The 24537-nt window shown below is 35.6% G+C and overlaps 1 pseudogene; it reads right to left on the reverse strand.

The window, feature by feature from the left end:
* Window positions 1-458: 458 nt before the first annotated feature.
* On the reverse strand, window positions 459-572 carry LOC115505768 (annotated as a pseudogene).
* Window positions 573-24537: the final 23965 nt, after the last annotated feature.

Below are 24537 nucleotides of genomic sequence, written 5' to 3' on the forward strand. Positions count from 1 at the left end.
AATAAAAGCCATTTGCACAGAGTCTAAAATCTGGAATTAAATATATTATCTTTTCTCAGCAAAACCTAAGAATTATACTGGCTGAGAGAGGAGTTTGAGTATTGAAAGCAAAGTAAAAAAAAATAAAATAAAAATATCCCACAAATGTCTTTTTATTGGAGTGAGAAAATAGTAGAGTAGTTCTTAAATTATCTATCCAGATGTGGGAAATGTGTATCACTTATTCATCTAATTGTAGAGAAATATGTGTTTAAATGTGAGCCTGAGGAAACATAAAGTTATAAGCAAGGATCTGGGAGACAACAATAGAATTAACAGATTCACAAGAGGAATGGAGAAATGAGTAGCATCATAATCAAACTAATATGTAAGAAAAATAAAAATAAATAAGCACATAAAAGGAAAACCATTAAGAAAAATAAATAATAAACAGAAAGTCTTATCATGGAAACATATTCACTTGTTCCATAAAAATCAACAGAATGATAACTTCTATCAATAACAGCAATGTCTAGTTATAACAAAAACATTAAATACTACACTTGATCTTAGCCAAAAGGCCAGGAAGCAATAACATAACAAAGATATTGAATATGGTAAACAAGATTGGGTATAGAAATTTACTTTTAAAGAGTAAAAATTGAGAGATAGAGAGATAGAAAGGGGGAAGGGTACAAAAAGTGATATCAGGAAAATACAAACAAAAAGATAGTAGTACCCATATTAATATCAGAAGATATAAGAAACAAAAAACATAAGCATAAAGATATATAAAATTACATAAAACAAACATTACTAATGTTTAAACAGTTTAGAAATGCAAAAGAAATTTGATGAAGAAATTGTAGTCTAAACTTTAATACACCTTTCCCATTCGAAGGATTACTATCTGGTGGCCAAGAGCTAGAACCAAATATAAAAACACTATCATATTTCATTACAATGACCCGAATGTGAACTTGTCAAACATTGTATAAAATGAAGTAAAAAAAAAAACCAAACAAGCAGTGCAGCAACTGGGAGCAACATACTTGTGAAATGTAGGGATTCAAGCACCAAATTAAGGGGAAAAATTGAGTGAATTCCACTGGAAAATTGCTGTGTGGGACAAAAATTCACTACATACTCAGAGCTGTTTGGTCCTCCATACTTGCCTGATAAGTGACAATATTATGACAATAATATGATAAGTCAGTCTGAAAATTCAAGTCACTGACTTCAGCCTTGACATAAATGGTAGGTCTGTCTTCTTTATTGGGTAAGTAAATTTTTATAAATACAGAAATGGTGAAGAAAAAACCCTTAATTTTGATAAATTTGTGCTAAATTAAAGGTACTATCTTGTATACATTATATAAAACGCAATAGTTAAAAGAAACTCATTTATTGATTATATGGTCTTAAGTGGAAAGATAAAAGATAATTTGACTAAATATATTAAATATTTTCATGTTAAAGACAGCTTACTTAATTATGAATATGAGACATGCACTTAAATTACATCTTGGTTAAGCATTCAGAAAGCTTCAGAGTTTTTGGCTTTGAAAAGTTGTAGATATTAAAGTGTTTAAATATATTATGTTGATGATGTCCATTTAAACTACACACATGCAAATAGAATATCTATTTAAATTATGCAAGTATACATTCATGCACTTAGTATATAATGTTTATATTTTTATTTAAAATATATACATATATATATCATGTAAGAAATACATATATAATGCATGTCTTCAACATATTCATATTTATCATAAGTATCATATGTAACATATGATTTTTGAAGATGATCTTCCACATGGTATATATTCATATACAATATTACAGAAATGTATTTTATTCACCCATAATTAATACGTGCCTTATTTCTATAAATATATTTTGTTACACTATAAATAAATCTAATAATTAAGTTGTAAATTGAATGGAAATTTAAATAAATTTATTTTACTGAATTATTAAAATATTAACCAAGTAAATAGACAAATTAGTTTTTTTAAAGGTATAACTTCATATATATGTGCAGAAAACATTTCTTTTTAAAAAATTTTTTTAATATTTACTTATTTTTGAGAGATAGAGTGCGAGTGGGGGAGGGGCAGAGAAAGAGAGAGACACAGAATCTGAAGCAGGCTCCAGGTCCCAAGCTGACAGTACAGATCCCGATGTGGGTCTCAAACCCTCAGACTGGGGGATCATGACCTGAGCCAACATCAGAAGCTTAACCAACTGAGCCACTTAGGCACCCCCAGAAAACATTTCTAAGTTTAACTGTTAAAACTTACATGTCAGTAACTTTTTATTTATAATATTAAAAGATGAATCAGAACTTTAAATCCCCCAAACTGCATATTCCTTTTCCCTGGCTGCCTATTCAAAATTATAAAAGCAACATATGTTGACATACTTATTTCATAAATAGTAATATCTAGCATAAAAAAACATGGCAACACAGAAAAATAAAGGTAATATTTTTTGCATGTGTGTGTGTGTGTGTGTGTGTGTGTGTGTATAGAATGTATGAGTTTGGAATAAGCACCTTATATACCCATGATTGGAAAAAAAATGATATTTTGAACAAAATGAAATAATACAAACCTTGATCTTGTACAAGGTAAAAAAGTAATCCTTTATAGTCTTCCCTATCTTCATTATTATATAAAATGTACTCAATATGAAAGTGTTTACTATATGTTAAGAGCTAGGAAAAGAATAGCATATATTACTACAGTGTAGATAAGGAAATTAATAAACATAAAGGCCAAAATTAAAAAAAGAAACATGAAGAATAGAAGGATGGGTAGATAAATAGAAAGGCAGGTTATTTTGAAATCCACAGAGGCTAATTCCTTATGAGAATTTTAAAACAATAACAAATTTAAAATGAAGAAAATTAAGGATGCAAAAGACACACAGCCATAGACAAATAAAAGATGAAAAGAATTAGATGATGATTCTACATATAATAAATTTGAAATATTAGGGGAAATGTGTGATTTCCCATAAAATTATAATTTAAAAATGTGACTAGATGATAGATTATATTTGAATGAAACAATTTCCTTAGAGAAGATTGAAAACATTTTAAAAAGTTACCAGAATTGATGACGCCGCAGCCTAATTCTGTGTAACATCTGAACACATAAAGCTATTCTAGATACAATAAGCATGAAAGCTCCACAACTAAGTTGAGATACTACCTTAATTACATAAAGTTGATAAAGATAATTTTTTAAAATGACTGTAGACCAATCTCAGTCATAAGTGCATAAAATTATAAAGAAATGTAGCAAAAAGTACAGGAGACTCACAGGCCACTGATACAAGATGAGTTCTAGAACATAACAGTCCACTGTTTTCCTGACATATTGTTCAATATTACCTAATTGTGTGTGTGTGTGTGTGTGCATGCGCGTGCGTGCACATACACTCTGGAATTTGTAGAAAATAAATGGACTTCAATAAAATGCTTGTCTGGGATTAGAACCTTACTCCTTCCATTCCCTCATTAACTTTATTCTTTCAATGTTGATCGGTTAAAATATAGGAGAATTGTATCTTCCAGAGGGTGTAACAAAAAATAATAAAATGGCTTAGGTGTAAAATGATCACTTTTCATTTGGCAAAGTTCCACCTTTCAAAGTTTGGAATTTCACTTTAAATAGTGCCCTAGACTGCAAATGAACATATTAGTGAAGTGGAATTTCAAAGGACTGTAAGAGATTGTGGAAACTGAAAAATAGTGTCCTACATCATGTGAGAGGTTGTTTTGATGGCTTCTAAGGACCCTGTAGTGGATGCTATGATGGATCGCTCATATTCCCCACCAGGAATGAAGGACTGACTCCCCACCTTCTCCTTGTCAGAAAGGTTTCATCTGTCAACGATTCTCTGTTGAAGAGAGCTGGTTTTGCTCAAAATAATGCCCATTTCCAGTGATTAATCAATGTTGGGTTACAAGCACCCAGGCTCTCTGTCAACCTTGAGATAATTCTAAGGTGGACTGCCAACTTTGGAACTCCCCATAGAGACAGCTAAAGTCTCCATTCGCTTTGCATGCAGCTCAACTTCTGTGCAATGTGTTGCTTTGTTTTCCCCTTCCCTCCACAGGGGTTAACTCAAAACACTCACTAATAAGTTTTTTGCATGCTAATCTCAATCTCTGAGTTGGTTTTCCTAGAAATCAAATCTGCAGACAGTTCCAGGTGTGACTTAAAGAAACAGACTCTGGAATAAGACTTTGCAAGTAGAGTAAAGACGCTATGACCTATGACTGGCACTGGGTGGAACACAGACACCTTATGGTCCAAGGTTGCGCTGCAAGTTTTTAACCTTCAGAGTTGGTGAACTACAATGGTAGAAGGGAATGCATTCGCAGATGTGATATATCCCATATTTGAGAAAGAAGGGGGAAATGTTAATTACAAATTAAGTGGAACTGGGTTTCTAATAATGCAGTTTGATTAGACTCTGAGAAAGATAACTAAAAGCTAAGCTTGATAATTGAAAATAAAAGCTAAGTGTGAGAGCTAGAGGTCTTCCTGGAGGCATATATTTCTTACCTCAGCAGGCCAGAAAAACTTAAGACCCAGGGAGCCACACGTAGGCTTACATGGAGAGTATCCAAGCTTCCAGTCAAGGCCTGTTTCCTATTCCAAAACAGATCCTGGTAGGGAAAGAATGGTATTCTGATATATTGAATAAGGATATATAGATTGAGGTGCTCAAAGATTTTAAACTCTCAGAATTCAGTGGACCTCCTAAGCCTGAACAGATTGCTTACATCTTCATATTCATCGTTAGCTGAAGAGAATGCAGAGGCCTCCCTTGCAAGATCTAGGCCAATAATTAATATTAGTAACTTAACCATTAACCAAGGTTAAGTCACAACATAACCCAATGTAGGTATATTAAACCTGAAAAGAGGGAATTGATTATAGGACAAGGGATCTGTAGGACCTGACCAGCATGTAAAAGAAAATCTGGGAAAGTCTACAGGCGACTGAATTCTGAGTGTGCTCGAATAGGATGGTGAAGATTAAGGCTCAAATAGAGAGAATTTATTGATTTGAGGGTTTTCTTCCAACATATAGGATTAACACCGTGGGGAAGCTCTCAGGAGGTGATACAAGCATGCTATATGGATGGCTAAAGATCAAGTTCCTAGGAGCATGGAAAAATTGATGGCTTGTATTATATGAGGGAGAAATGCCAGAACTTTAATTGTAGATAGAGGAATTAAAGAAGGAATTAAAATGTTTGAAGTTGAGAAATGTTGGAGGGAATAAGCTATGTAAGACCTGAAAAGTCAGCCATGGACTCCATTCCCTGGAAGGCCCCAGACGGGACATAATTTATAAAGTATAAGTAGTGGCATGGTGATAAGCACCACTGTATGCTTATACTGCAGCCCCACTGTAGGGCAGGGTTGATGGAGGAGCTTTTGCTACAAACCTGGGTTTACTGACAAATGCCAGTGTTAGGATCCAAAACGATGGATGGCAAGAGGTGACACTTAAGCAGCAAAAGTCAGCTTGGCATGCTCATTAGTATGTGTCTTAATGTTTGAGGGGCAGCAATGTGATTTCTGCACAGTCATAAAAATGTTAACTAGAAAATTCTGTTCTAGTGACAACAAACAGATGGGCAGTTAACAGTGTCAATACCCTACCTGTAAATTAAAAAGAAATCAGTGACGGTTGGTGAAAAAACTGACTGCTATTCCCCACCCACCCACCACCATTCCTGGTTTATCCCCCTGCAAAGCCATGGTTCTTAACTTTGTACCGAACTTTTAGATCTGAAATTCATGTGCAAAGAAGTGACTGACCCCAGAAGAAAAAAAATCTCACAACACCACAGCAAGTATCCATGGTAATGATTTGTGCAGTCCTTCCTGAAAGGGAACTACTACCATTATTCAGGCAAATATACACTGAGAAAAAGAAATACACAAATATTCCAAATACAGTTGGACAAAGAGTTCAATTTACAATTAGCACCAGGGAATCTGAAGTGTCATTACAGTCTCACTGTTAGAAGGGGAACATATAAAAGCCAGGATATTACTTTAATTTTAGCCCAAGTGCACTTCTCACTGGGTTAACTGAGTCTGCAGACCCACTGAGGGCTTGTATACTTGATCCCAAGATGAAAACCTGGGATACACATAATTGGTCAATGCCACAACTCTGAAATGGGCTCTAGGAGATATTATGTTTGAGAAAGCTACATGGACACCTTTGAAACTTCTCACCTTATTCAACCAAGATATCATAAATCAAACACAGTACAGTATCTAGTATCTGGACATTTCTTCTTCTCGGTATGTAGAAAGTTGCCAAAAAATGCCAAGAAACGCCTTCAGAAACCATAATTCTATTTTGAGCCCCCTTCAAGTTGTAAAGCAAACTGAATAACTGCAAAGAGAAGTGACCCCCAGAAGAGATGGGACAATTTGTCCAACTTTTGGCAGAGCAGTAGGAGAAGCAGGCAGCCACTAGAGAGGTGAGTAAGAAGGACACAGTTTGGAGTTTTACGGTGGTTTTAAGGCTAAGAGTGGATTGATGTGAAAATCTCTGGACAGCCACAGACAAAAGAGAATCCATACCGCCTACCTTCTTTTTTCCCCCATGGACTTCCATTTATCAACCACAAGACTTGGGATGGAAGAAGAAAACCAAGAGAAACCCTTGGATGATGCGTGCATCCAGAGAGTCTGCCTGGGTTTGAAGTGGAGTAGTGAAACTAAAAGAAATCTGTCCCTGTTCTGATTACGAATTTAGAACAATTCAGCAATCTTCAGAATCTGGGGGCAGCACATCTTCTTGCGCCAGGATCCATCATTAAGTAAGAGATAGAGTTTTCTGCACTGGGGGAAGAGCTCACTATCCTGCACCTAGAGTTCACCCTAAACACAAGGCATGGGTGGTGTGGCCCATGGGACAGAGAGGAAACCCCACCCACACTGGCCCCAGCACCTAATTTGAAGCACCACTGGGGGAGAGGCAGAGGGGCATTGAGTACAAGGCAAATGTGGTTGCTGGGAAAGGACCAAGAGCTTGAGAGAGCCTCACATTGGAGTCTTGGCTACTCAGGGTCTGCCAGAGACAGAGGGTGAGCAGGAGGACGGAAGCTCCTCTCTCCCCCTACCCGCTACCAGCACTTCAAACCATGTACCTTTGCACTCTTGCGGGTATGGAGTACTAGCCAAGGGCAGTCTGCCCCTGGACGAGGGATGGAGGACTGAGAGAGGCACCTGGTAACAGGCATGAAGGCTGAAACCTGAGGACAGTGCTCCTGGATAAACCCTCATGTTCCAGGCCACAAAGTAGCATGAAACTGAGCGGTCCACTGCTGTTTGATGAAGCTGTTAGGGCACTGGAGGTGACTGAGGCAGCAGCAAAGCCCACTCCCCACTTTACTTAGGGCCAGATTGACTCAGCACCCCTCCTTAATGTCCTGACCCAAGAAGTAGCATGCCCACATCTGGGCACAAATATAATTATCATTTTGGTGGTTAGACATGCATTTCTAACACACACTGCTATATCATTATGAAAAGAATGGTACTTATATTATGTACATCCGTATATATAAGTATATGTGCATGCTTCTAAATGTGTATGCATATGTGTATATAATATATGTATGTATATATACACATATACACACACATGCTTCTCACATACCTATATGCTCTGTATTTAATATGCATGGAAACAATTTTTTGGAACAAAAACCACATAAAAGGAAATCTATTCAAATTTGTCTCCAGGGCAAGAAATTCTGAGTAATGTCCAAAATTACATATATTACAATCACACTATAAATCAATATTGTTAGAAATAAAGTCAAAGAGTTCCCTTTTCAGAACTGCTGGCCCTTTGGGGATTTGAAGCTGCAATCAAGGACATATAGAATTCATTTTTCTTTGCAGCTTTATTGAAATACAGTTGACATAAAATGAACTGCACATATTTAAAGGGCACAATTTAATAAGTTTTGATATATATATATATATATATATATATACTCCTAAAGCTATGACCACAATCAATAATTCCTCCCCTTATGAAATCATGATTCCTAATTCAGTTTCCAACTTCTGGATCTGAAACTCATCGTGTGAAGAAGTGACTGAGTCCTCAAAGGAAGACTCTTGCAACAACACAGCAAATACCCATGGTAATGATTTTCACAGTCCTTCCTGAAAGGGAACTAGTACCATTTATTCACATCCTTGCCTTGGCTTTGATCATAGAAGGAAATCATTCAGTCTCTCATGATTAATTAGGTATAAACTGTAGGTATTTTATAGGCATATCATATTCTGTAGCTTGAAGTATTTCTTCAACCTGAATTAGACTGAGGAAATTTCCTTCTTTTTTAAATGATTTTTTTTTAACGTTTATTTATTTTTGAGACAGAGAGAGACAGAGCATGAATGGGGGAGGGTCAGAGAGAGGGAGACACAGACTCCGAAACAGGCTCCAGGCTCTGAGCTGTCAGCACAGAGCCCAACGCGGGGCTCGAACTCACAGACCATGAGATCATGACCTGAGCCGAGTCGGCCACTTAACCGACTGAGCCACCCCGGCGCCCCGGAAATTTCCTTCTAATATTAGTTTGTTGGTGAGTTTTTGAAAGGAATGGATATTGGACATTAGCAAATGTTTGTTTAGTATATACTCATTTTTTCCTAAAATTTTTTTGTTTAGTTTGTTATTAGAATAATGCTAGCCTCATAGAATGATTAAAGCTTTTCCTTATTTTCAAATTTTGGAATAATTTATGTTGAAATATTATTTTCTTTCATTAAAGACTTGACACAATTCCCTGGTAAGGGCATGTGTATCTGGAGTTTTGTTGTGCATGTTAACTAAAAGTCTAATTTTTAAAATAGACAGAGACATGTGCATACTATCTATTTATAATTAGGTTTGTCAGTTTCTTTCTTTGAAAGAAATTAGAAAATTGTTAAATTTATTAAGATAAAGTTGCATATTATCATCATTAGTAGTACCTGGAATATCTGTAGTTATGTACTTCTCTCATTCTTGAGAAATAGAGAAATTGGCTTTTTCTCTATTTTTTGCTGATTAGTTTGGGTAAATTTTATCAATTTTCTTGATAATTTCCAAGAATCAGCTATTGCTTTCAGAGATTTGAATGACAAGAAGAATTCAAGAGGCCATTGCTGGCTTTTAAGATGAATGGGGCTATATGCAAGGACCAGAGAGAAGCTACACAGAGCTGAGTCTTGGTCAACAGCCAACAAGGGGGTCTTACAGTTGAACTGAATTCTGTAGATAGCAGCATAAGTTTGTTAGAGAAGCCCAAGCTACAGAAAGGAAAGACTAACACCTTGACTTCAGCTTTGTGAGATCCTAAGCAGTGAATTCAGAAAAACCAATCATACCATCTCAGATTTCTGAGGTAGAAGACTGGGAGATAATAAATGAGTGTTATTTTAAACCTCTAAATTGTAATTTGTTATGTAGCAATAGAAAACTAATAGACAATATTAAGTTACAGTAAACAAGACTGTGTGATATCAGTGCAAAGATAGACATATAGTTCAATGGAACAGAGTCTAGCAATATACAGACATAAATATATATGCACAATATTCATACATATGTATACATATACATGTTTATATATGCATACACATACGTGTTTATTATGCATATATAAAAAAATCCAAAGTCAAATAATTGTCTAAACTGGTACCAGAGCAATTCATTGGTGCAGGAAAATCCCTTGAAGAAATTGTTCTGGAAAAATTTGATATCTGCATGATGAATTAATCACCTGACCCTTATATCATTCCTTACTTAAAAATCAATTGGGGATAGGATAGACCTAAAGGTAAAACTAAAATAAGAAAGTTTCTGAAGAGAAGCCAGGAACATTTCTTTGTACCTTGAGATACGCAAAAATTTCTTACAGAGGACACAGAAAAAGCAAACCATAAAAGAAAGTGATGATTTGGGCTTGTCAAAATTAAAACTGGGGTAAATCAGGGAGCCTGGGCGGCTCAGTCGATTAAGCGTCCAACTTGGGTTCAGGTCATGATCTCATGGTTTGCGAGTTCGAGCCCTGCATCGGGCTCTGTGCTGACAGCTCAGAGCCTGGAACCTGCTTCAGATTCTGTGTCTCCCTCTCTTTCTCTCTCTCTCTCTCAAAAAGAAGATAAACAAACATTAAAAAATTTTTTAAAAAAGCTTATGTAAATCAAATTAGGAAAATAAACAAGAAAACTCTGAGGGAACATTTTTACAGTATATGTTTCAGACATAGGGCTAATGTATAAAATCCACAATAAACTTGTACAAGTCAATGATAAAAACACAAACAACCCAGTTAAAAATGGGTAATAAGTTTGAACAGACATTTCACAAAAAAGGATGTACTCACTGTGAAAATGATAAACATAACTTGGTGAGGCTTGGAGCAACTGGGAATCTCATACATTATTGATAAGAGCTTAAAATGGTATAATCATTTTGGAATACTTTTGGCTGCTTTTTAAATTGAACATATTTCTATCCCATTACTCCAAAATTCCCCTTCTATCTAATGTAAATTATAGCATACAGCCACAAGTAATCTTACACAAGAATTTTCCTACATTTCACTCATAATAGCCAAAATTAGTCATAGTCCTAATGTTTGTCAACAAGAGAAAATATTGCAGTATATTTATTGAATGGAACATTGTTTATAAATAGAAAAGAACTCCTGCTGTTATCCACTGCTGGTAAATTCATATAGAATCACTTTGTAAATGAAAGAAGCTTGATATACAAAAATACAGGCTATGAAACTGTAGAATAAAGAAACTAACCTACAGTGATAGAAATCATTCTTGACAGACTGGAAAAACAAGAAGTGCTAGAATTGGAAGGCTTGGTATGAGACTGCAGTCCTGAGAGTGGAAAATGGACAAATTATTATGTCTTGCATATCCCATCACAAAAGTAAGCACAATGTCTGCTAAGTCTCTGTGTTCTGGAAGCAGCATATTCCTTATCTGGCTAATAATGGTTCAGCCAATATATTGAGTGGCACGAGTGACAAAAAACATTGACAGCTGTCAGTAGTATCCAAATCAGGAAAGGGCTCTGCAGCAGTTTTGGGCTAAAATATGAGGAGTTTTGCTTCTTGTACTGTTTTTGGAAGTATTTGTGCTGGAAAAAATGCCATGTGGAGTTAATGGCAAGCCCCAGTAAGAGAAACAAAATGAATACTTTCAGTGTTCCCGAGTAAAGCCAGGCCATTTGCAGTAGGGGATTATATGACTTACGGAAAATTCATTTTGACACACTGCTATTGAGATGGAGCTTCTGACCATCAGACACAAAAGAGATCGTGAGGCCAAAACTTCCTGTAATGAGCTGAGTATCATTCACTAACGACACCATGAGAACAAGTCTACCAGTAATGTGTTGAAAGTCAGAAGTGGTGCATCCAGAATCAAATAGGAGTAGGACCTGAGTATAAACAAGTTCTAGTTCCATGAACAGGTCACTCATACTGTCATGTCACCCATCACAATTTACCAACAATGAGCAGTACCTATGTCTACATGGGCATTCCTTACGACCAGCTGACACAGGGGAAAATAGCCCAAATTTGGTTCACAGTTGTGATGTGGCTTGGAATGTGGGTAGAGGTTAAAAGTTACTGTGACTGCATGAAAAACTCACTCCTGAAAGATACTCACGAGAGAAAACTTCTGAAATTGCAGAACTTCACACCTGATCATCCACTTTGGAAGGGAAGAACTATAGTCTGATGTTAGAACATACATGGATATGGACATGGTTAGAATATACATGGCTGGAAGGAGAAAGAAGCCTGGAAAGAGAAAGATGGGAAAGTCAGGAAGAAAGGAGTACAGGGTAGAGGGTTTTGAATAGACATGTAAGACTGGACATACCCTTTGTGTTCTTGTCACACTCGAAGCATTCAACATGGAAGAGACATTAAATGACTGGGTAAACATTGTAACTCGGCAAGTTGACATGAGCCATCTTGTGTCATTTGCCAATCTGTTGCTGGCTTATTGAACATGAGTATAGTAACCATGCTGCAGGATTGAAGACCATAGGTGGGCTCAACAGTGTGGGCTCCTAGTTAACAATGTTGACGTAACTAACACTGTAACTATTTGGGGACGTTTCAAACTGCACCCATATAAGATGGCAAACTTAATCAATAAATCCATGTATTCCGACTACTCCACTGGCCATTCTTTGATCTCTCTCCATCTCTTCAGGCCTCCTGTTCCCTGAGACACAACAGCATGTAAATTAGGCTAATCAATCACCTTGGAATAACCTCGAAGTGTTCAAGTAAAAGAAAGAGTTGCACATCTCTCACTTTAAATCAAAGCTAGAAATGATAGAGCTTCTTGAAGAAGGCATTACAAAAGCTGAGACAGGCCAAAAGCTAAGCCATACCTGTACCAAGAGTTAGCTTCTTTGGTATAGAAAAGAAAAGTTCTTGAAGAAAATTATAAGTGCTACTTCAGTGAACACATGGGAAATAAGAAAGTGAAACAGCCTTATTGTTAATATGGAGAAAATTTTAGTGGTCTGCATAGAAGATCGATCCAGCCACAACCTTTTCTTAAGCCAAAGCCTAATCCAGACAAGACTCTAACTGTCTTCAATTCTATGAAGGTTAGGTCAGGTAAGGAAGTTGCAGAGGAAAATGTTGAAGCTAGCAGAGGTTGGCTTATGAGGTTTAAGGAGAGAAGCCATCTTCATCACATAAAACAACAAGGTGAAGCAGCAAGTGCTGATGTAGAAGCTGCAGCAAGTTATCCAGAAGGCCTAGCTAAGACAGATAATGAATAATCACTAACCAAGAAATTTTCAATGTTTATAAAATCATTTTTTTTATAAAATCATTTTCTATTGGAAGAAGATTTCATCGAGAACTTCCACAGTTAGAGAGGAAACGTCAATGCTTGGCTTCAAAGCTTCAAAGGAAAAGCTGGCTCTCTGGTTAGGGGCTAATACAGCTGGTGACCTTAAGTTGAAGCCAGTCCTTTTGCCATTCTGAAAATCCTAGGGTCTTTAAAAATTATGCTGAATCTACTCTCTCTGTGCGCTATAAATGGAACAACAAAGTCCGGATGACAGTATATCTGTTTACAACATGATTTACCGGATATTTTAAGCCCACTCTTGAGACCTCCTGGAGAAAAGATTCTTTTCAAAATATAAATTTTCAATTACAATGCACTGGTCATCCAAGAGTGTTGATGGAGATGTACAAGGAGATTAATGTTGTTTTCACGCCTGCTAACACAACATCCATTCCGTAGCCCAGAAATAAAGACTCATCTCAACTTTTGAGGATTATTATTTAAGAAATAAATTTTGTAAGGATGTAGCTGCCATAAGTAGTGATTCCTGTGATGTATCTGGATAGAGTAAATTGGAAGTCTTCTGGAAAGGATTTACCATTGTAGATGCTACTAAGAATATTTGTGATTCTTAGGATGAGAACAAATGATTGACATGAACAGGAATTTGGAAAAAGTTAACTTTGAGGGGCTCAAGACTCTATTGGAGGAAGTAACTATAGATGTGGTAGAAATAGCAAGGAAACTAGAATTAGAAATGAAGCATGAAGATCTGACTGAATTGCTGCAATCTCATAACTTTAAGAGAAGAGGAACTAATTTCTGTGGATGAGCACAGAAAGTGGTTTATTTTTTGTTATTGTTGTTTAAAGTTTTATTTAAACTCTAGTTAGTTAACATATAGTGTAATACTGGTTCCAAGAGTAGAGTTTAATGATTCATCACTTAGATATAACATCCAGTGCTCTTCAGAACAAGTGCTCTCCTTAATGCCCATTACCCATTTAACCCATTCCCCACCTAACTTCCTCCATCAACCCTCAGTTTGTTCTCTGTAGTTAATGGTCTCCTAAAGTTTGCCTCCCTCTCTTTATTTTCCTTTCCCTGTTTTCATCTGTTTTGTTTCTTAAATTCCACATATGAGTGAAGTTGTATGGTATTTGTCTTTCTTTGACTTATTTAACTTAGCATAATACACTGGCTCCATCCACATCACTGTAAATGGCAAGACATCATTCTTTTGATGGCTGAGTAATATTCCATTGTATATTATTACCACATCTTCTTTATCCATTCATCCACTGATGGACATTTGAGTTCTTTCTGTAATTTCATTATTGTTGATTATGCTGTTGTAAATATTAGGTTACATATGGCCCTTTGAATCAGCATTTCTGTATCCTTTGTTTAAATTTCTAATAGTGCAATTACTGGGTTGTAGGGTAGTTCTATTTGTAACTTTTTGAGGAACCTCTGTACCACTTTCCAGTGTGGCTGCACTAGTTTGTGTTCCCACCAACAGTGTAAGAGGGTTCCCCTTTCTCCATATCCTCACCAACGTTTATTGTTTCCAACACCTAATTTTAGCCAAGGAAAGTGGTTTCTTGAGATGGAAACAACTTATGGTGAAAATGCTGTTAAGATTGTTGAAATGGCACCAAAGGATTTATCACATCAACTCAGTTTTTAAAGCAGTGGCAGGGTTTGAGAAGATTTACTTCAATTTTGAAAGTTCTACTGTGGATAAAATGCTATCAAACAGCACTGTATGCTACAGAAAAGTCGTTCATGAAAAAAAAAAAGGGGCAACTAATGTGGCACACTTTATTGTTGTCTTATTTTAATAAATTGCTACAGGAGCGTCTGGGTGACTCAGTTGCTTAAGCATCCGACTTTGGCTCAGGTCATGATCTCACAGTTCATGGCTTTGTGCTGACAGATCAGAGCCAGGAGCCTGCTTCAGATTCTGCATCTCCCTCTCTTTCTACCACTCCCTGGATCGTGCTCTGTCTTTTCTCTGTCTCTCAAAAATAAATAAATGTTAAAAAAATAAAAAATAGAAATTGCCACGGCCACCCAAACCATCAGCAACCACTGCCCTCATCAGTCAGCAGCCATCGACATCAAGGTAAGACTCTCTATCAGCAAAAAGATTATGATTTACTAAAAGCATGAAAAATATCATTTTTTAGCAGTAAATTATTTTTTAATTAAGTTATGGACATTGTTTTTCTTGACATTACGGAGTCATACACTCAATAGACTACAGTATAGTGTGGACGTAATTTTTATATGCACTAGGAGAATTAAATATTCATTTGACTGGCTTTGTTGTACTGTTTACTTGATTACAGTGGTCTGGAATTGAAGTACAATATTTCTGAGGTGTGCCTATACTTGGGTGTCCCTTTATATTACCTTACCTTCTTTTGATAGTAATTAGACAAGCACGGCACCATGGCTTGAGAGAGTCGTGATGATCAGGAATTCAAAAACCTCAAGAATGAGGATATGGTTCATGCCACTGTGAACCAGGTGAACTGGAGGGTAGGTAACAGAGGAGAGGGATAATAAATACCAGTTGTAGTTCCAAGACCAGTGGCACTGGGAGAGAGTATAGTTTGTTCTTCTAAACTTCCTTTTCTAAGGTCCCCACAGAAAGATATACTTCTTGTAATCTTGGAAGAACTTCACTCAGAATTTATATAAAGGAATGGATCCAGGTGGCACAATGGATATATTATTGTGAATGCTCTTATCCCCAGTTGTCCCTCCAGAAATAACGTCCTCTCTTAGATGCTGGGAGTAACCCCTAAAGAAAATACTCACCTATCAGTCCCCTACAAGCATTGCCTCATCTGCCTTAGCCAGAATTACACCTCCTTCACTAAGTGGCCCACATCCAATGACTGATTAGCCAAAAGTATGAAGACCTGGCTCCCTCACTTAAAGTAAGGACCATACACAGGACCATCACCACCTCAGAAATCCCCATCAAATCGGATATGCTTAATTATGATTGCATCTTACCAAAACCTCTTTTTCCACTCAACCATTATGTTTTCCTTTCCCTTCAGTAGGTTGTTACCACAAAAGCATGCCTGAATCTTAAATCCTATCTCAGGTAACCAAGCTAAGATGATGCCTTTCCACTATAAAAATATGAATGGATTTTGAATGTAGTGAAGATAACATTTTATATCTCTCTTTTAGAGCCAAAAAATGTTCTGCTTCCTAACTGGTCTTCACAGAGACAGAAAGAAGGTTACGTAAAACAATTAATCTCAATAAAAACTCATTTTATGGATTACTTATATACATTCAGTACGGAAATACAGATAGAGATTGAGGGTCAGGTAAGTATCATAAATTAACATAATATGTTCCAAATTACTGCACCTAGCCCATAAGTAACAGTTGTTTTTCTAACATGTTTCTAATTTATGGACTCTTTCCAGTAATGAGAAATTTTGTTCATTTTTGCTAGTAGGGATACAACATACATGTTAATGATAGAAACTATTTAGGCTCTAAATATGGTTTTATCTTATGTAAAATATCTTATGTTTTATTTATGTCTTGATAATGGATAACTTTGGATGACCATTCAGCGTGTAAAATATTCTCTAAACCAGACATCAACTGATTGAGTTATAGTTCAGTATCTTTTCAATAATCAAAAGGAATCACTTATGGTTTCTGGGTTCCCCAATCCACTTGGTTTCCTGACAGTTACTTTCGTATGTGTTGAAACCTCATACATTTTTAACCATTCTCTCTAAATATAAATTAGCTAATATGGTGTCAATTTCTTCTTTTATAAATATGATACATACTGTACTGTCTGTAAAGGAAAATAAAAACTAATGTGGGTGACAAGAGAATGTTACACTTCTTGAGAGATTATTTTACTTTTAGTATTTAGTATCCGTAAATGTAATTCATACATTAAATTAGCGAATTTTACATTTTTATGCCTACTTTATAAACGAAGAACCAGATCCAGAAAGGTGTCCAACAGCTTCACAGGGTTGTCTCAAAATCGTGCTGTTTTTTACTAAAACAAACATTGCCCAGTTTCACAAATCCTTTCAATTTTATCAGTGCTGATAATCAAACTGACACTCCCACTCAACCAAGTATTCAGTGACATTTTTCATCAAATGCAGCTTGTTGATAGTTCACAGAAGTTTTCTTTGTCTGAACTCAGACTTCTCACATATTTTCTTGTGAAAATTCCCCACATGAAACGTGTAAGCAAAAATGTTCATTTAGGCCCTGAAAACAAACAAAACACTCGCACTGGATAGTCTTGATTTGTGTCAAAGTAAAATACGAAAATGTTTCAGCACCTGTTTCCCAACACCCTCCAGGTACAGACATGAGAGATTGCATCTCTCAGAGCATCAGGGTCATGTTAAAATTTTCTCTCTACACAGCTTAATAAAATACTTGAATGGAATAGCATGAAAAATCACTATATATTAATGAGTCCAAGAAAGTCTGGAAACCAGCTCATAGTCTGTGTTGGCAGGCGTTTCTCCTACCCAATCATTTTTTTCCCCCTCACTGCTTTAGAACGCTCAGGAGCCTGGCCTCAGCTTCATTGTGCTTTAGTTAATAGTTAGCAAAGGTCAAAAGAATATTTTTTTTCTTTTCAAATACATAGTTGGGACGTGTTTTTACTAGATTCTGACTTTATTGAAGAAAGTATAACTTGGGAAGAAGAATATATGCTAGAATATATTAAAACCCTGCTCCTTCTTGCTCGGTGACCTTGGTGTAATAATTTCATCAGTAACATAATGCAATGTTTTCAGGGATATTTTAAAGATTAGAAAAACTATCTCCAAAGCATTTTAAGTCTTAGAGAAGGAACCATATGAACTGAGGCTATTATTTTTTCTTGTTACTGTTATGGAACTATTTTCAGTTGGAATGCATTTATCAATGCTCTCTTTGTAAGACAGAATGTATTAAATTGAAACAAGAAAAACATATAAAAGTAATGAGATGAAAAATATTTTGAGATGAACATTTTTAATAAAGCTGCTTTTAAGAATGGTGCAGCCTTTTGAATTATATTTAATTTCGGCAGAGGTCAGTCAATCTTTGCTCCTCCCAAGATTAATATGAAGTGCATCCTTGAGCATTTTTAATCATTGGAACCTAAGTGACCTTAGGACAAAAGCAAAGTTTAGCTAGAAATTTTGCTACACATCAGCATTTTCTTTGAACTTCAGAAATGCTGAGTATACAAATGCCATTCATGAACCATGTTTACTCTTTAAGAAGAAAAAAAAAACTTTTAAGAAAACATTTATTTCATATAAATAGAGATAAAATGCATTTTTAAATATTTTCAAATAATCTGCCAATTCTTACATAAAATACATAATTTTGAAATATATACTACAGAAATATCAACTTATACTACAAATAAATAAATATTATTAAGACACCATGTTTGGGAAGTGCGGTCAGTAAAATATCTGTGCTTATGCCAATACAGAGCTCAGGAATTGATAAAAATAGTCAAACAATAAACTCTTGTTACATATGTGAGCAAATAAATGAATTTGTTAAGCTTATAAACAATGAATCTTTTAAGATCCTCCTGCTCTTGGGTCTACTCGAAAACTGTACCTGACACACCTTGAAAGAGACCCACAGGGGCACCTGGGTGGCTCAGTTGGTTAAACGTAAGACTTCGGCTCAGGTCATGATCCCATAGTTAGTGGATTCGAGGCCTGAGTCGCCCTGGGCTGGCAGGATGGAGGCTGCTTCGGATTCTATGTCTCCCTCTCTTTCTGTTCCTTCCCCGTCCATGCTCTATCTCTCTCTCTCTGTCTCAGAAATAAACATTAAAAAAAATAATAAAAATAAAAATAAAAAGACTCACAGATCTAAGGCAACCAGAGGGTCCTTTGTGTCTAAATAAGAAAGTCTCAACCTAATAATAGATATATGCTTAAGGAACTCCAAAAATTAGTGAGTTCTAAGATAGTATAATAACTCAGTTGTTTTGCAAAAGGTTGAGAAATGGTTTGCTTAGTGTGAATAAACATATAATGAATTTTTATTAATGTTTAGTGGACGCAAGCAAGGTGTTTGTGTTAAATAGTCTTCTAGGCTAAAATACAAGTCACCTGAACACTGTATCATGCTTGGGCAGGTTAGTATGGAATACCATAAGTCAAAGATGTATTCCTTCCTTTCTCTGGCATAAAATATATCATAGAAAAGACACTCTAAAATCATCTTTAAGTGAGGTTTACACTATTTCAGATCCTGAAATTAAAGGATGTAATGTCTAAAGTATAATCTTAACGAGCGTCTATGAGAAGCATTGAAGACCTGATTGCACAACTCTATTGTCTAGAAATAATTAATGTTTAGGAATGGAATGTGAGATGGATGAATATCCACAGTTTGGGCATGTTATTGAATAAGCAGCATGGCCTTTAGTTTGGGGACAGGAATTAAGGGGAAAGAAACATATGTGCAAATAGAATAAAAATATCTGTACACATATGATCTCAAGTAATTCACAAGATTTAGCTTCATCAAGAAGAAAGGAACTGGATGTCACAGTCTGGCAACATTTTTCTAAACTGGCATATTATATGAATATTAAATTTGACACTTTCATAAGAGCTCGCAATTTTATTTATAACATGTCACTTTCTAATTGCTTTTTTAATACTTTGCCTCCATAATAATTTCTTTATCCTGACAGTTTTTACAGGCTAAGTATGAAAACACTTCAAAAGATTTTTTTTTTTCCTGTAATAGGTGAAGTTTTATAGCTGGACAACCAAACTGCAAAGTCTTACACTTCAAAGAAATCTTCTCCACTGGAACATAGTTAAAAAAATGTGAGTAATCTTTTAAAGATTTAGTATATCAGATTGATCTCTACATGTGTAATTGATTCCAGGTGTTCTCATATTGCTTTCTCTCTTAATATGAAGATAAATAATTAGGAAATTGACAAATCATGTAGAGAAATACTCTATAATACCTCTCAGTATTTTTAGATATTTCATTCTACCTTTTCTCCTTGATTCACATGATATATTTTAACTTCAACATCAGTTGTGGTGAATATATATAGATTTTTTTTTTTCAGCAGCTATACTTACTAAAAGTTCTTATACGGGGTCTCTGTGATATTTTATTTAAATTCATTGGCCTTTGTGACATCCTTTAGAGAACTGCTGAAAAACACCATCCTTCCATGTTTATCCATCACAGTGTTTGAAGAGATCAACCATGCTTTTGTGTCTGCACGTGTGTGTTTGTGTGCTTGTGTGTTTTACAAGGCTGTCTAACAATAACAGCGCTACCTTTTTCTTGTGTATTATGATCCTATGCTTTCTCCTAAACCTTATTGCCCAAGTATACACAACTTCTTGCAGTTTCTACTACACAAGACAGTCCTATACCCATGTCCATTTAAAAATACTGCCTGGGGGCGCCTGGGTGGCTCAGTGGGTTAAGCGGCCGACTTCGGCTCAGGTCATGATCTCCTGGTCCGTGAGTTCGAGCCCTGCGTCGGGCTCTGTGCTGACCGCTCAGAGCCTGGAGCCTGTTTCGGATTCTGTGTCTCCCCCTCTTTCTGCCCCTCCCCTGTTCATGCTCTATCTCTCTCTGTCTCAAAAATAAATAAACATTAAAAAAAAAATTTTAAATACTGCCTGAAGCAAGGTTGAGATTATTGCAAACCACAAAATTACATATTTGGGTATGAACACTTACTAGGTCTAGCTGTGAATCATGGTATTCCTTTCCTTGAGTTTTACATTTGTTTCTTCTATTTCTTTATAACTCACATATTGACTTTGTACATTTCTCTCAGGTTTTCATGATCTTTTAAAAACCTAACCTACTCAGACCTTTAATGATCTGTGGTATTTAATGTCCTCCAGTGAATTATTGAGAGCAATATCAATATGAAAAGATCAGGTATTTAGGCTCTGAGAAGACAAGTTCCTTGAACAAGGGCAAAAATTCAAACAAGCCTAGAAAATGACTTGGTCCATGTGAAAAAAGCATGAGCCATGTGAAGACAGACACTTCAGGAAGTTGAGGGAAAGGAAGGGACTAAAGGCAAGAAGAATAAGGCTGGGCTTGTGGAATTCAGAGTCCTCGGGTGGAATATGGTGCTTTTTCTTTTATTTTTTTTTAATGTTTATTTATTTTTGAAGGAGAGAGAGAGTGTGAGTGGGGGAGGGTCAGAGAGAGAGGAAGATACAGAATCCAAAGCAGGCTCCAGGCTCTGAGCTGTCAGCACAGAGCCCGACGCGGGGCTACAACTCACAAACTGTGAGATCATGACCTGAGCCGAAGTCGGTGCTCAACCGACTGAGCCACCCAGGCGCCCCCTTTTTTTTTAATTTTTTTTAATCAAAGCTCATTTTATATTACTATCATTTTACTTCCATTTTGCATCACATATTTTAGGTCTGCTGATGGCTACCCATTGCCTAATGGTCAATGTCTGACAGACACGATCCTCTCCCCCTATTTTCCTAGAGCACTGGCATTTCTATGGAAAGATGCTATACTTTATTATCAAGGAAACTTCGATTGAAATTCTAACTTCAATTGATATGTTGATATAAGTTGATTATAACTTATAATCGATATGTTTTCTAAAAGTTTAGTTCCTTATTTGTAAAAGGATTCCATTTTGGGGCACCTGGGTGGCTCAGTAGGCTGAGCATCCGACTTCAGCTCAAGTCATGATCTCACGGTTGGTGGGTTCGAGCCCCACATCGGGCTGTGCTGACAACTCAGAGCCTGGAGCGGGTTTCGGATCCTGTGTCTCCCTCTGTCTCTGCCCCTCCCCTGCTCATGCTTTGTCTCTCTCTATCTCTGTCTCTAAAAAAATAAAAAATAAATTAAAAAAAGGATTCCATTTTATTAATGCAATTAAAAATAATAAAATGAGATTCGGCATGCTGTCATGGGAAAAATGTAGTTTGGGCTGTTGCATGATGGGGATACTTGCCTGACTGTTACTTGTTAGCTATGTGATCTTTGACGAGGAACTTGTTCCCTTTAAGCCAAATAACAATCTTCAACCATAGTAACTTCATATCTTGTCTGAGAGGATGAGATAATGCCTTTAAAATGCTTTGCACACAGTGAGAGCTCCATAAATGGTGGATATCACTGTTGTTGTTTTTGTTATTAGTACTTTAAATTACAAAAAAAAACACCACTTGATAACAAGAAGCCTAGTATTTGCTAGCAATCTGTATTCTTGTTTTGTTTCCTTCTTTTCCTACTTCCAGATAGCTGTTTTATAAATCTCACATTTTTGCATGAGAATCTGGAATGTTAACAGGTAAGAAGGAGATTGAAAAATTCAGATATTATTATTACAATAACCACCTAAAATCTGTTGACCTATTAGTAAGAAAAAAAGTAAAGTAGGTAGTGGAGAAAAAGTCCTATTAAGAGCTTCACAAAGACATCAAACCAAAGTATGCAAATGATCCATCTAGTTCTTTAAAATCAATATTAATAAACAACCCCCACAAGCATATTTTGCGTATTCTTGCTACTTCAACTAATTTCCAACTATTTTCAACTAAAAAATTAATTCAAATTTGATGTCTACAGATAATACAGAGAACCATAGTTTCCTGATCTATATAGATATAAAATTTAAGAACACCTTTATGTGTAATGAACACATTTTCGGTTAAGATATACAAGCTAACATGTGATTTTAAACCAATGTGATTTTTTTGCTTGGGTTGTCAAGTAAAGTAATAGGTATGTATTATAGAAATTTTGATATAACACCATTATAATAAACTAGTCCATAAATAGTCAATGCTTCAACAGTCTATAAGTCTGTAAGTGAGGATTAAATGGGGCAAATCTTTTCTTAGTTTCATCTTCTTACTTGTTCAGTTTACTTCACACAATTTTTCAAATGAGCTTTATAAAGGTTCCTAAGAGATACATCTTTGGTTCTTAAATCTTTTTGTTAGTGTACCATTACATGACTACACGAAACTTAAATATTAAAAAGAAGAATTTTTCTACAAGATTACTGTTTTTATCCAAAGAGCAATTATCTACATGTCTTTTTCCACCATATGAAACAATTTCTCTTACTAAAGTTATCTATTCAAAATAAAATAAAATGAATTACTATGGTAATTACACCACTTTTATACTTCAATCATTTAGTGATTTTATGTCATTGCCTTCTTCCTGAAATTTCACACATTCCATTTTTTCCTCTTTATAAATTTAAGAATTGGGGCTTACATTAAAAACATGAGCTATTGAAAGTTTTCTAGAAACTATATGAATATTATAAATAAATGTAACTAGCATTTGCCGATATCGTTTTACAAATTTTATTCCAGTTTTATTTGGATATAACTCACATAACATTGTGTATCTTTAAGGTACACGATGTAATTTAATATATCCATATATTGCAAAATGATTGCCATGATACATGTAGTTAACACATCCATCATCATATTGTATATTTGAAAGTTGTTAAGGGAATAGATTTTTAAAATTCTCACTACAAAAAAAGAAAGAAAGAACAAAAAGAAAATTGTATGCTCTGTTTTAATTGTTAACACATATTAGTGAGCCATGTCAGACTGTGACCATTCGGGCCCATTTCCTGCATTTATCTTACATAATTTTTTCTGACATTTGTTTCCTGAGAAGGAAAGTGGGAGACAAATTTAAGGGATCTGAGGAAGTGCAGGGCAAGAGTCAGTACTGAGTATTACTCCTCATCACAGCCCCAGAAGAACAGAGAAGAAAATCTGTTCTACACTGTCTAATGGCTAAGAGGTTAGCCTTCCTTCTACATGGGTGCTTCAGGCAACTTGTTACCTGTGTGACTGAGCACAAACTACTAAACATCTCTATTTCTCAACTTTGCAGTTATAAAATAAGTATATTAATATTTAGCTGCCTCTTGAGATTGCCATGAAGACAAATTTAGTGGGTAGAGGCATGATTTCAAATTAAAGCAACCTTTAATTATTTTTCTTGTTTATAGTTCGAATATCTTATATAGAATAAATTTATGAATGTTAAGAAAGATACAAAGCGTAGATGAATACACACATCCACACTCCTAGGATAATAGAAGGACATGATAAAATGCAAAAGAATAAAATTAACAAATACAGAATCCTGCACAAATGGTTTACATGGTTGAAGGATTCTGAGGAAATGGGATATCAAAGAGCTTACAGACTAGAGTACAAAGCAGAGATCCTTAAATATCTATATAAGATATATATATTTATATTAAATTTCCATTTTTTTCCAAAAAATGATGGGTGTATGTTAACATGGAGGAGAACATGTGCTATTTACATATTCTCTGATGGGTGCATTTTTGTTCAGAGAGGTCTCCTTAATTTTTTTTTCCTGAAAAAGTATTCAATAAGTGAATTATAGAGAAAAATTATTTGTTTGTATCCCCCCAAAAAGGTTAAAGAAAATTATAATTGGATGTCACGAGGGACTCACAAATTCTGCTTCAGGTAAAAGAATAAAAGGAGTCAAACTACCACTCCTTTTCTAGAAGAGATGCCCTATTGTCTACCCCCTTTCCAAGGGAGATGCCCCTGTTCTGGAGTCCTGAGCAT

This window comes from Lynx canadensis, chromosome F1 (genome assembly GCF_007474595.2).
Source record: "Lynx canadensis isolate LIC74 chromosome F1, mLynCan4.pri.v2, whole genome shotgun sequence".
NCBI classification, from domain to species: Eukaryota; Metazoa; Chordata; class Mammalia; order Carnivora; family Felidae; genus Lynx; species Lynx canadensis.